The 11,539-nt window shown below is 46.3% G+C and overlaps 1 long non-coding RNA gene across 1 annotated transcript; it reads left to right on the forward strand.

Annotated features, from left to right (window-relative positions):
* Nucleotides 1-7,840: 7,840 nt before the first annotated feature.
* On the forward strand, nucleotides 7,841-8,704 carry LOC129751659 (uncharacterized). The gene is made up of 3 exons (XR_008738773.1): nucleotides 7,841-8,173; nucleotides 8,237-8,311; nucleotides 8,375-8,704. It is a non-coding gene; the product is annotated as an uncharacterized LOC129751659 (long non-coding RNA).
* Nucleotides 8,705-11,539: the final 2,835 nt, after the last annotated feature.

Consider the following 11,539-nt stretch of genomic DNA (forward strand, 5'->3'; position numbering starts at 1 on the left):
AATACAGGACGAAATCGTTCCGATCACAGGAGAAAAGATTAAGTGTGTACACTCCTCGTCGAACCAGTCGTTCCGTCGAGATCGCTCCACATAACCGATGACGTTCTCCGCCGCACTGTTGATGGCTGTTTTGATGGTATCCCAACAGTCCTCGAGAGGGGCTTCGTCAAGCTCGCCCTCTGCCGGCAGCGCTGCTTCGACCGATTGCGCGTAGTCTGCCGCGACCTCAGGTTGCTTCAGTCGCGTGATGTTTAACCGAGGCGGGCGCCGGTTTTGCTTGTTGTTCACTACGGAGAGTTTTGGGCGCATCTTCACCATCACCAAATAATGGTCCGACTCGATGTTGGCGCCCCGACAGGATCTGACGTCGATGATGTCCGAAATGTGCCGGCTGTCGATCAAAACGTGGTCGATCTGTGATTGCGTTTGGAGCGGTGATCTCCAGGTGTACTTGTGTGGGAGGCGGTGCTGGAAAAAGGTACTACGTACGGCCATTCGTTTGGAGGCGGCGAAATCAATAAGTCTGAGGCCGTTTTCGTTGGTCAGCTGGTGCGCGCTGAACCTTCCAATTGTCGGTTTAAATTCCTCCTCCTGGCCGACCTGAGCATTGAAATCCCCAATGACGATCTTGATATCATGTTTTGGGCAACGGTCGTATTCACGCTCCAGCTGCGCGTAGAATTCGTTTTTGTCGTCACCGGTACTTCCGAGGTGAGGGCTGTGCACGTTGATGATGCTGATGTTGAAGAACCGGCCCTTGATTCTCAACCGGCTCATTCGTGAGTTGATCGGCCACCACCCGATCACGCGCTTTTGCATCTTTCCCATCACTATAAAAGCTGTTCCAAGCTCGTGTGTGTTGCCGCAGCTCTGGTAGATGGCACGACCATCTGGATACGTTCGTACCGTGGAGCCCTTCCAGCATACCTCCTGCAGCGCTACGATGTCGAATTTGCGGCTCTTCAATTCGTTGGAGAGCACGTGGGTACTGCCCACAAAATTTAGAGATCGGCAGTTCCATGTTCCAAGTTTCGAATCGCTAGTCCCTTTTCGTCGCGTGGGTCTTTGCCGATTTCCATCCGAAATTTGTTGTTCGTTATTCGTTGCTTATGTTTTTTTAGTAGTCACAGGCTCGCAAGGCCCGCAGCTAACCCCACTATCTCGCAGGAGGACCGTCGTGGTGTTGCTGTTTTGGGTCCCGAACACCACCAGGACGTTGTTGCACTCCGCACGCCGCCCCTAACATGGAGAACAGACGCGTACGAAGCCCCCTAACTCATTCTGCATGCGACCAAAGCATCCACCGGGGTTGGGTACCCGATCTCCGCTAAGGTTGCTCGCACCCCAGCTAGTACCACGGGGAGGTAGAGAATCGGAGTTGCAGACAAGAGGTGATATGACCACTACCCGAGGGTTGGGTGTATGGGGTCTCGAGTTGCACATTGTCTACTTCACTAGCCAAGGCTTTTCAATCAATTGTATTGAAATCGAGGAAGCAGTCATCTCTAGAGTAGCAGCGAAGCTCAAGAATTTCTTTCCTACTGGCCCGGACGGGATACCAGCTGCTTTTTTTTAAAAAAGTTTCATGCCTGTCTTGCTGATCCCTATCCGAAATTTTTCAAGCTTCGCTAGATAGAGCAACCTTCCCTCTACTATGGAAGGAAGCTTACATGTTCCCGATACATAAAAAAGGAGATAGGAGAGATGTTAACAATTACCGTGGAATCTCTGCCTTATGTGCGACTGCCAAACTATTCGAATTGGTGGTTTTGGATCCTTTTTTCACGTCCTGCAAAAATAACATCACCAATGATCAGCACGGATTCATGCCCAAACGCTCTACGACAAGTAACTTAGTTAACGTTCACTTCTTTTGTGCATGAAAGTTTTGCTGCCAAATCTCAAACTGATGCAATCTATACCGATCTGTCCGTTGCATTCGACAAGATGAACCATGAGATTGCCATCGGAAAACTCGAACGCTTAGAATTCTGTGGATTCGGCAGCCTTTAATTGCGGAGTACTTCCTTGGATACGAACCCATCTCACGTGTGAACCACGTTGACGATCTTGGCGTAATCTTAGATCAGCGACTGAAATTCAAGGCACACACCAACTACGTGATTGACAAAGCATCCAAAAGTCTCGGTTTCATTTTTAGAGTGGCGAAGGACTTAAAGGACGTGTATTGCCCGAAAAGCTTATACTGCAGCATTGTTCGTTCCATCCTTGAATACGCTTCAGCTGTCTGGTGTCCCTACTACCAGAACGGTGTCGATCGACTCGAGGCCATTCAGCGGCGATTCTTGCGATATGGCCTTAGACATGGAACATGTTAATATATCCCATTAATTTAAACGAAATAAATAAGAGCGTAGATGGGCTGGGGGTCAAAAAAGGGGCGGTTAACGACGCCTGCACTGAACCAAATCTGGAAATAAAATCTACTAGGTCATTCCAATAATTTTTAAAGTTAATCGCTCATATACAAAGTAATGATTTATCCTGTACAAGTTATTGGAAAATTCAATAAATTCTGCAAGTGTATTTTATCGAAGAAAAACATACTAAAAAGTGTAGGAAAATCTAATGAATACCATGAGCTTAATAATCTTAATCAAAAGTATTAGAAAATCCATTAATTTTCAAATGTCTATATTTATATAGAATTTATATTTTGCATATCTGATAAATTTACCAACAATTCGCATCGACTCTACATCGACTGATTTGTAAGATTTGGTTTGGTAAGAAAACCCGTGAAATGGCCAAAAAAGTACTGAAAACTGTACGCACCGAGGCCGAATACATCGCTAGCGATGAAGGTAAGTAGAAAAACTGTTTTATTTAGCGATAATTTTAATTTTTTCTACCCCCCGTACAGCTCGCAGTAGATGCGAAAAAAACTACCATCCGGCCGGACAAACGCCGGAACTGTTCCAGCGCCGAACGAGGTGAAAGCTGGGCAGAAACGATCATGCATTCACAACATGAACAGCAGGAGCAATACTTGGCGAAAAAAACATCACTCGTCCAGTTCCTCAATCATGATTGCGAAAACATAACCATTCACAACATTCCGAAGGCTGGAGGAAGAGATCAACACCACAGAAGCAGCTACCAGGAGCCAGTTTTTTTCACCGACGACGGAAGCGCACTAAGCCGTCGCTGATCGTATCACCATCGCCACCACCAGCGGTAACAGCAGCACCACCAAATCCAAAAGCAGATATCCGCCGGAAACGTTCCTCGCATCGCATCACCCCACCTGTTGTAAGTTATTGTCATTTTTTCTTCTCCCACGGTGTAAGTGTATAGGAGATATAAATAAAATATTATAATGCTTCAAGCCCAGATGTTTTATTTTTTATAACAAATCCATTTAAAAATCGAAAGTAGAATTAAATACATTCATTTCATTGTCTAGAATAATCATTTTTATCAAATTACGATTATATTACTTTCACTGGAAATTCCTATAAAATGTATCGGAACGCTAAACTATATGCGCAAAATGTTGCGCTCATCTATAAAAAGTATTGGATTTTCTAGTAGTGCAAAAATACTAAAATTCCCAATACTGTTTATAGCCCGATTTTGTTCAGTGTGGGAACCACTGGGTTTAACGACGCTTGGGAAAACGCACTGCACAACATCTCGGAGTTTGCGTCTCGAATGGAGTTTGCGAACTCCCAACAAAAGAAAAACCCCGGAAAGGGAAGAGAAAATCGTGTCTCAGTCTCTTGCCTGCCAACCACTGAAGAGACAGGACGTGTTAGTCCTTGAACGTGCGCAAGGTCCGACAGGCTCCGAAATCCAAAAAAACGTGGCGCGATAACTCCGGAATTCGCCCATACGGTGGCACCGTGAACCCGTCGTGGCAAAACTCGGTTCGGTAGAGGTTTCTCGAGCACCAAAGGAAGCTCAACCCGTGAAATTTTGTGGCTATAGAGAGCACGTGTAGTGTCTGAAGGCCCAATCGTGCGACCCAGTGTGATTCGAGAATATCCACCAGAGAACCACTAAAGAAACACCTCAGTGTCCTAAGAGATATACCAGTTCCCAGCTGCTAATACCGGCCGTCCTCAAACGCCTCCAGGCCAACAAAAAATCCCAAATTAGGCGTAGGTGCCCCTGAGTCGAGAGATAGCCGGTAACTCTAATTAGACCCCTTTAAATGATCTTGGCTCAGCCAAGCCAGGCGGAGCCAAGATCTCAAGTCGTTAGAGGAGAGGTCATTGGTCTCTTGCAGTGGTCTCGAACAGAGGCAGAGCGTACGATTTTCGTGGGAACCAAGCTAGTCTCGAGTTGCGAGTAAAGGCCGGATCTCAAGTCGTTAGAGGAGAGGTCCTTAATCTTGAATCGTAACAAGAGGCAGGGTATATATGCTAGAGTTTGACTCGAACTGGAGTTTGCCGATGAGCGCTTAAGCGCGGACTTGGTCTCCAATCTCGGGTATAGCCTTCGTTGCAGGTCCGGATGGGAATTATGGCCAGAGGCCCCAGGTGGACTTTATGGCGTAGGGGTACTTAGTATCATGAGTCGCCCAATTGCACCCATGGACCCAGAGTAGCATACTGGGGGGACTCGGTCGCTCGCCGTGCCTTGGAATGCAATCCGTAAAAAGGATTTACCACCTGGGTGATCAACTAAGACTAATAAAAAGACCCCTTTAAATGTGAAAAAAAATATATTACAGACATCTGAACTGGCAAGACCCTTTTTGCTTGCCTAGCTACGAAAATCGATGCCGCCTCATGGATATCGACACCCTTCAAGCCCGCAGACAAGCAACACGTGCCTCATTTGTCGCCGACCTCCTGACATCGCGAATCGACTGTCCCACGCTACTGGAGGCTATTCCGCTTAGTGTACGACCCCGTGGATTTAGAATTCAGGATCTTCAATTGTACATTCCCATTAGAATGAACAATTACGGAGCTAATAGCGCCCTCATCGGTGTAATGAGATCGTTCAACCGTTTTTCGGAGCATGTTGACTTCGACGTCTCGAGGGATGTTTTCCGAAGAAAAGTGATTAGGGCCTTGAGAACCCCATTGTTAGATTTAAATGTTTTGTTTTTAACTTTAATTTTAAGTAATCATTTGTATGGGAATTACGCTTGTGATAAGGAAACGCGTCTTGTAGGTTTGAATAGCAGTTATGAACTAAATTTATTTTCACTGAACTTAAAGTCTATGATTGCCTCGATCTTCTTTAATTATATCTGGATTACTTCGACTCCAACACTCCTCCCTAATCCAAGATCCCGATCAAAATCTTCTGGTCCGAGATTTTGGTTGATGAAAGTGGTTTGGTGAATCCGTCGGCTGCCTGATGTTTCGTGTTGATGTATTGTACATCAATCGCTCCGCTGGTGATAGCATCGTTGACAAAATGGTATCTGATGTCCATGTGTTTCGTCCTCGGGTTATATGCACCATTTTTGGCCAAACACAGTGCAGATTGATTATCGCAGTATACCTTCAACTTCGTTGCTCCACAAATCATCCACAGCAGGTTCCGCCACCACAATGCTTCCTGAACAGTTTTCGCCAAAGCCATCAGTTCCGCTTCACACGAGGAAAGGGCAACCGTTGGTTGTTTCTTCACACTCCAGGAAATTGCGCCACCTTGCAGCACAAAAACGTAACCGGTTGTGGATCGCCTGGTATCCAAATCTCCTCCCCAATCTGCATCGGTGTAGCCAACAATGTCAGCATTGCCATCTCTCCGGTAACAAAGTCGACTTCCTGTCGTTCCCTTGAGATAACGGAAAATCCGCTTCACCGCCGTCCAGTGCTTTCTGCCAGGATTGTGGCAAAATTGGCTTACCACGTTCACTGCATACGAAATATCGAGTCTTGTTGCTTGAGAAAGGTATAGAAGACAACCTACTGCCTCCTTATACAGTGTATTTTTCATTTCGTCTTGCTCCTCGGGTGTGCTTGGTACCATCGACTTGTCCAATTTCTCGCTTGCCTCGAACGGTGTACTAGCTGGATGACAATCAATCATTTTGAACCGATTGAGAACATCTTTAATGTAGGTTTCTTGATCCAGGGTAATTTCTCCTGCCTCCAAATCTCGATTGATCCGAATTCCGAGACAGTATTTAGCGATACCCAAATCCTTCATCCGGAATCGATCACACAGGAACCTCTTCAAATGTTGTTTCGTCCGATCATCGTTGGTAAAGATAAGAAAATCGTCGACGTATATCGTGACTGTTATGTTCTGTAATCCCTATCTCTGCGTTTCTGCGCTCGCGAGTGACCATTGAGCTTTCGAAGGAAAGAAATAAATAAACCTAAGTGGCTGATCATGGTCAGTTTATTTAGTGGTCTGAAACTTATAAGACGTGGTTTCATTTAGAAGGAAAAACATAAAAAGTGGCGACGAGAAAAAGATAATTTGTCCGGTGAAGTTATTTGTGGTTTTTGGAATCAACAAAGGTTGTGCATAAGTGCGTTGGATTGATCGGTTTGTAGATCATTGGTTGAGATATAAAAAAAAAAAAATTGAGATATGATGTACTGTTAGCCAACGGGCAATTCAGTTGCTGATAGAGTTATCTCACCGGGGTTTTTTTTGCAAACAGGAATGCAACGGCATTTATAAAGAAATAGTGCAGAAATTCAATTGAAGGAAAAAGAAATTGTGATAAAAAGTGTATCTAATCGGTACTTATTTCTTTTATTGTAGGTAGAGCATTGTTGCGCCAGATAAGCAGTTGGGCAAGAACAAAGCTGGCTAACACCTTTTGTTAAACGGCTATCTACGCTTTCCGCGCAATTCTACATCACATCAGCTTACTGGTGCATCTACCAGCATACTAGTTTGTTTGGTACCAGCGCTGATAAGGTTCCTTCGATACTGTGCTACAATCTAGTGTGACACCTTTTGAGTTTGTCGCGTGACAAGTTTTCTGAGATTGTTGCTAGGGTGGTACTTGTATTTGCAAATTTCATTTAAACAAAAAAAAACTATCCGCAAGTTACTGAAAAAATTTGAAGAGTACAATTATGGCAAGCAATATTGTTGGTTCGATTGAACCCTATGTTCCCGGTACTTCGTTCAGTAACTATATTGAACGTTTAGGATTCATCTTTCAATACAACCAAATTCCCGCGGATTCTAAAAAAGCGTTGTTTATTACCTTGTCAGGGCCGGCGGTTTTCGAAGAACTCAAACTTCTATATCCAGCTAGCGATTTATCTGGGATACCGTTCGATGATATAGTGAAGAAATTAAAAAGTAGGTTCGACAAAAGCGATTCTGACTTGATTCAGAGATTTAAATTTTACTTGCGTACACAACAACAGGATGAGTCTGCAGAAAATTTCGTTTTGGCAGTAAAATTACAAGCAGAATTTTGCGCTTTTGGAGAGTTTAAAGATACGGCTATTCGCGATAAACTTTTGATGGGGGTGTTTGATAAGAATTTGCAGCAAAAAATGTTGGCTGAGGAAAACCTAACGCTAGCTAGCGCCGAGCGCATGATTATAAATTGGGAGTTGGCAGGTGCAAGAGCTCAAATGATTTCAGGCAATGGAATACAGGGAGTAGGTTCAGTAAAAACTCGGTTAGGACGAAAGGAGCGTTTTGATAATTTTAACAATCGTGAGAATTTTGCAAGGAACAGAAGTAGGAGTCGGTCAAATAACCGCTACAATAAAAACGATTTTCGTCGTAACACAAACTGGGATTTTGAACGGAAGAGGTACGGAGATTCAAGAAACATGGCTTCACAAAATGTTTATGATAATCCCAAGTATTTTAACAGAAACCAACCAGTAGTCTGTCATTACTGCAACAAAGTGGGCCATGTTGTGTTGCATTTAAGCTTATAGCTAAGTTATTAGTCCTAAAAATATTTCACGATACGAGCGATTGGCAAACTAACACATAAAAACCCATCCCCATATAGAGAAAAATCAGCGTGTTGTTATTATTAAACCAAAATTGGTTAAAATACGCCAAGCGTGAAATTTTATGTCAAGAGCACCCAAAAATGAGGAAAGGAAACGCAGCGTGCAACAAGAGCTGTCAAACGGGCCACGCGGAACAGATCCGCCATTTCGTTCCTAGCACCGTCGTGAACAGACGGAAAAAGTGCCGCTAAAAAAATCGGGAAGTGGGGTTGCGTTCGCGGATTTGCCGGAAAAAGCAGGTAAGCCCTACCGTGCAGTCCACCGATCATCTTGCGCTAACAGTTTCTCACCCCACCGTGCAGAAATCCACTCCAGAGCGCGTGCCAGACGAGCCGGAAGGTACACCTTCAATAGATTTGGCCGAAGAAAAGAAAAAGGTAAGCACCACCCTGCAGTGCACCAATAATTTCGCAGTATTGAAAATTTCTGCATCTTGACAGAAACCTATCGACGAGACAAGCCGGCCAGAAGAGGTGGACAGGAAAAAACAAAAAGAGCCGCACAACCACGCTGCGTAAGTCGTTCGCACTAGACCCGTAAGCCAGCATTTTAAGCGTTTCCTTTCTGCTTCCTCAGGGCTCTTTTTTCCCCCCTCACCTCAACTGCCTTCCGGCGCGGCAATTTCGGGCGAGCCGAAGAAAATCAGCAGCCCCCTGGTAGACCCCAGGAGGCGCCACAAGTGTAGGACGGAGGCACGAATCAACCAAGACCAGCAGCCCCCTGGTAGACCCCAGGAGGCGCCACAGGCGTAGGGCTACAGTTCCCGCAGTGCTGCCAATCGGCACTCCGAATCGCCGAGCAGCACAACAAAACTCGGAGGCCCCGGGACTCTGCCGTGAAGAAAAGTGGAGGTCTTCCGGCAGAGAGGGTCCACAAGGGAAAGCAACAGCAACAGCGCCACCAATCGGCCCCAGGCGTAGGGCGGCCGACCAGCAGCAACAGCGCCACCAATCGGCCCCAGGCGTAGGGCGGCCGACCAGCAGCAACAGCGCCACCAATCGGCCCCAGGCGTAGGGCGGCCGACCAGCAGCGACAGCGCCACCAATCGGCCCCAGACGTAGGGCGGCCGAATAGCGGAAGAGGCACGAGGTGCCACCCGATCGGCGCTCGGTCGAAAGGCGGCGGACGCATGCCGGGCAGGCGAGGTGCCGTACAGTGGGATCCATTCGGCGAAAATGCGGTGAGTACACGCTGGTTTGGGGAAGTGTGGGTGTGTCTTGCCATAATCCTTTGTAGCCATCATTTTTATTCATGTGGCATCGCCCACGAAAAGCCTCTTCAATAAATGGCGCCCAACAAAAACGAACCGCTTAAGTTTTGTTCGGGAAAAATAAAATATCATTTGTATTTGTGATGATATTAGTATGTTTTTGATTGTAACAGTAATTTAGTTAAACCTACTGTTATGTTATTATTATTATCGCTCAATTTTTGTATCGTATCGTAATTTTGTAATCTGTAAGTCCACATTTGTCTGGTTTTTTGATCCTAATAAACCTAATAAAGAATGATGAATAAACAAATTGATTTGTATCATCTTAATGATGAGGAGATGGAATATGAATTGGCCTTGCGCCATGTTTCAAATCTAGCCCCATGCTCTAGAAGAGCTAGGGTTGTCAAGTTAAAAGCTCTTGTCCAAGAGGACACCCTTAGAGACACCAGCTATGTTAATTCAGAACACGTAATGTCGCCGGAGTTGAACATCGAGGTCTGCCAGAGGGCAGTGGTAGAATTGAGAAATCATGTTGATTTAGCCACGCAGAATAGAAATGCCGATCAAATGGCTTGCGCGAAATCGAGATTGCTTCATTACCGGCAAAGATTATCACTGATTCCAGTGGTCGCGAGTTTAGAGGAAACGCGTAGGGTCGTGTGCGAGCTTGTAGAGACGCTGCTAGCTCAGATAGAGTGCGTAAACAGTGCAGTCAATATGGTGCTAAGTGAAACAGAAAACACTAGCCTTTCAACTAGTGTCCCAACCATCCAAGCAGAGAACAGTAGCAGTAGGGATGCCTGCGATGCGTTGACGATTCCACCGAGGCCACAAGCAGCCGGAAATGATGAAGGAGCACGAGCACGGATGCAAGAAGCGGATGTCGAGCCGTCTTCTCTTCCATTCCAAGGAGGCAGACAAGGACAGAGGGACTCGGAGGAAGTAATCATCCGGAGGTCGGGTAGTTCAGCTGGTCTAGCTGCTGTGAACGTTCTGGACGAACTGCGGTTCGACATTCAACAACGACAAAGGAGGCAGCAGCAGTTGAACGACAGCTTTACAAACCGAAGTGGTAGCAACTACGACAGGCGGATGCAGAAGGCGATTCACAATTGGCCTTTCAAGTTCCGAGGCGAAAAGGACACCACGTCCCTCAACATTTTCCTAGACCGAGTGGAGACATTTGCCAGATCAGAGGGAATCGACGATCAGACACTTCTGGCTTCCATAAAGCACCTGTTGCTTGAAGACGCCCTAGACTGGTACTCCAGAGCACTTGCCCAACGTCGCCTGTATTCCTGGCAAGCATTTAAACAAGAAATTCGACGTGAATTCCTGCCTAGTGGATACGCTCAGATCCTGAGGTTAGAAGCCAGCTTTCGTTTTCAAGGTGCCAACGAAACGTTCGATAAGTTCTTCCGTGACATCTCTACACTATTCCGCTTCATCGATCCACCACTTACGGAAGAGGAGAAGTTGTTCATAGTCAAGAAAAATATGAACATGGACTATGCAACAATAGTAACAGCCGCTCAGCCAAAGACACTAATGGACCTGGTCAACGTCTGCAGCAACTTCGACGAAACAAGGCTATTACTGAACCAGCAGCGCAGGATTCCAATTCCGCATAACAGCTTACTAGAACCGAACTTCGCAACACCAGCAACAACAAGTCGATCTCAGCAACACCAGCAGCAGCGTTTCGGGAGATTGCAAGCAGTGGAGGCGGACGAGCAGTTGTACGGAGCCACATCATACTCAGCACCATCGCATCGGCTTCCAATACAACAGCCACGCTTCAACAGAGTACATGCGGTGGAAAACGAGGTCCAGCAAGGTGCGGCTTCAACGTCAGCTATCCAAACTGAAGCAGATCTAGTGGATCCAGAAGAAGCAAACGGTTTGCAAGGGGACTTTAACCAGCTGTACGAGCAAGTTTGTGCCATGAAGCTTCAACTGGAGCGCAGATCGAATCGTTTCAATACAGGACTTCAGCAGCAGCACTCTGTACAACGACCGGAACAGCGTCAACAACCGCCTACAACTTCGGTAGGTCAGAACAATTTGGTGAATCGGCAAGGCAGTCAAGCGGAGAACTATCGAATACAAAATCCGTTGCAACAGCAAGCTAAATGGGCGCCGCGACAGCAGCCTCAACAGCAGCAGCTTCAACAACAGCAGCCTCAACGGCAATTCCAACAGCACTATCAACCACAGCTCCAGAACCAGCAGCTTCAGCAAGCAGGCAGCAATATGTACGATCTAGATCCTGTTCAGCATGCAGCGTACCGTCCAGCGCTTTGCTGGAACTGCGATGAGGAGGGGCATAGGTTTCCGGATTGCACGAAGGCACAGGCAATTCTCTTTTGCTACAGATGCGGTCGAAAAG

Source organism: Uranotaenia lowii, chromosome 3, assembly GCF_029784155.1.
Source record: "Uranotaenia lowii strain MFRU-FL chromosome 3, ASM2978415v1, whole genome shotgun sequence".
NCBI classification, from domain to species: Eukaryota; Metazoa; Arthropoda; class Insecta; order Diptera; family Culicidae; genus Uranotaenia; species Uranotaenia lowii.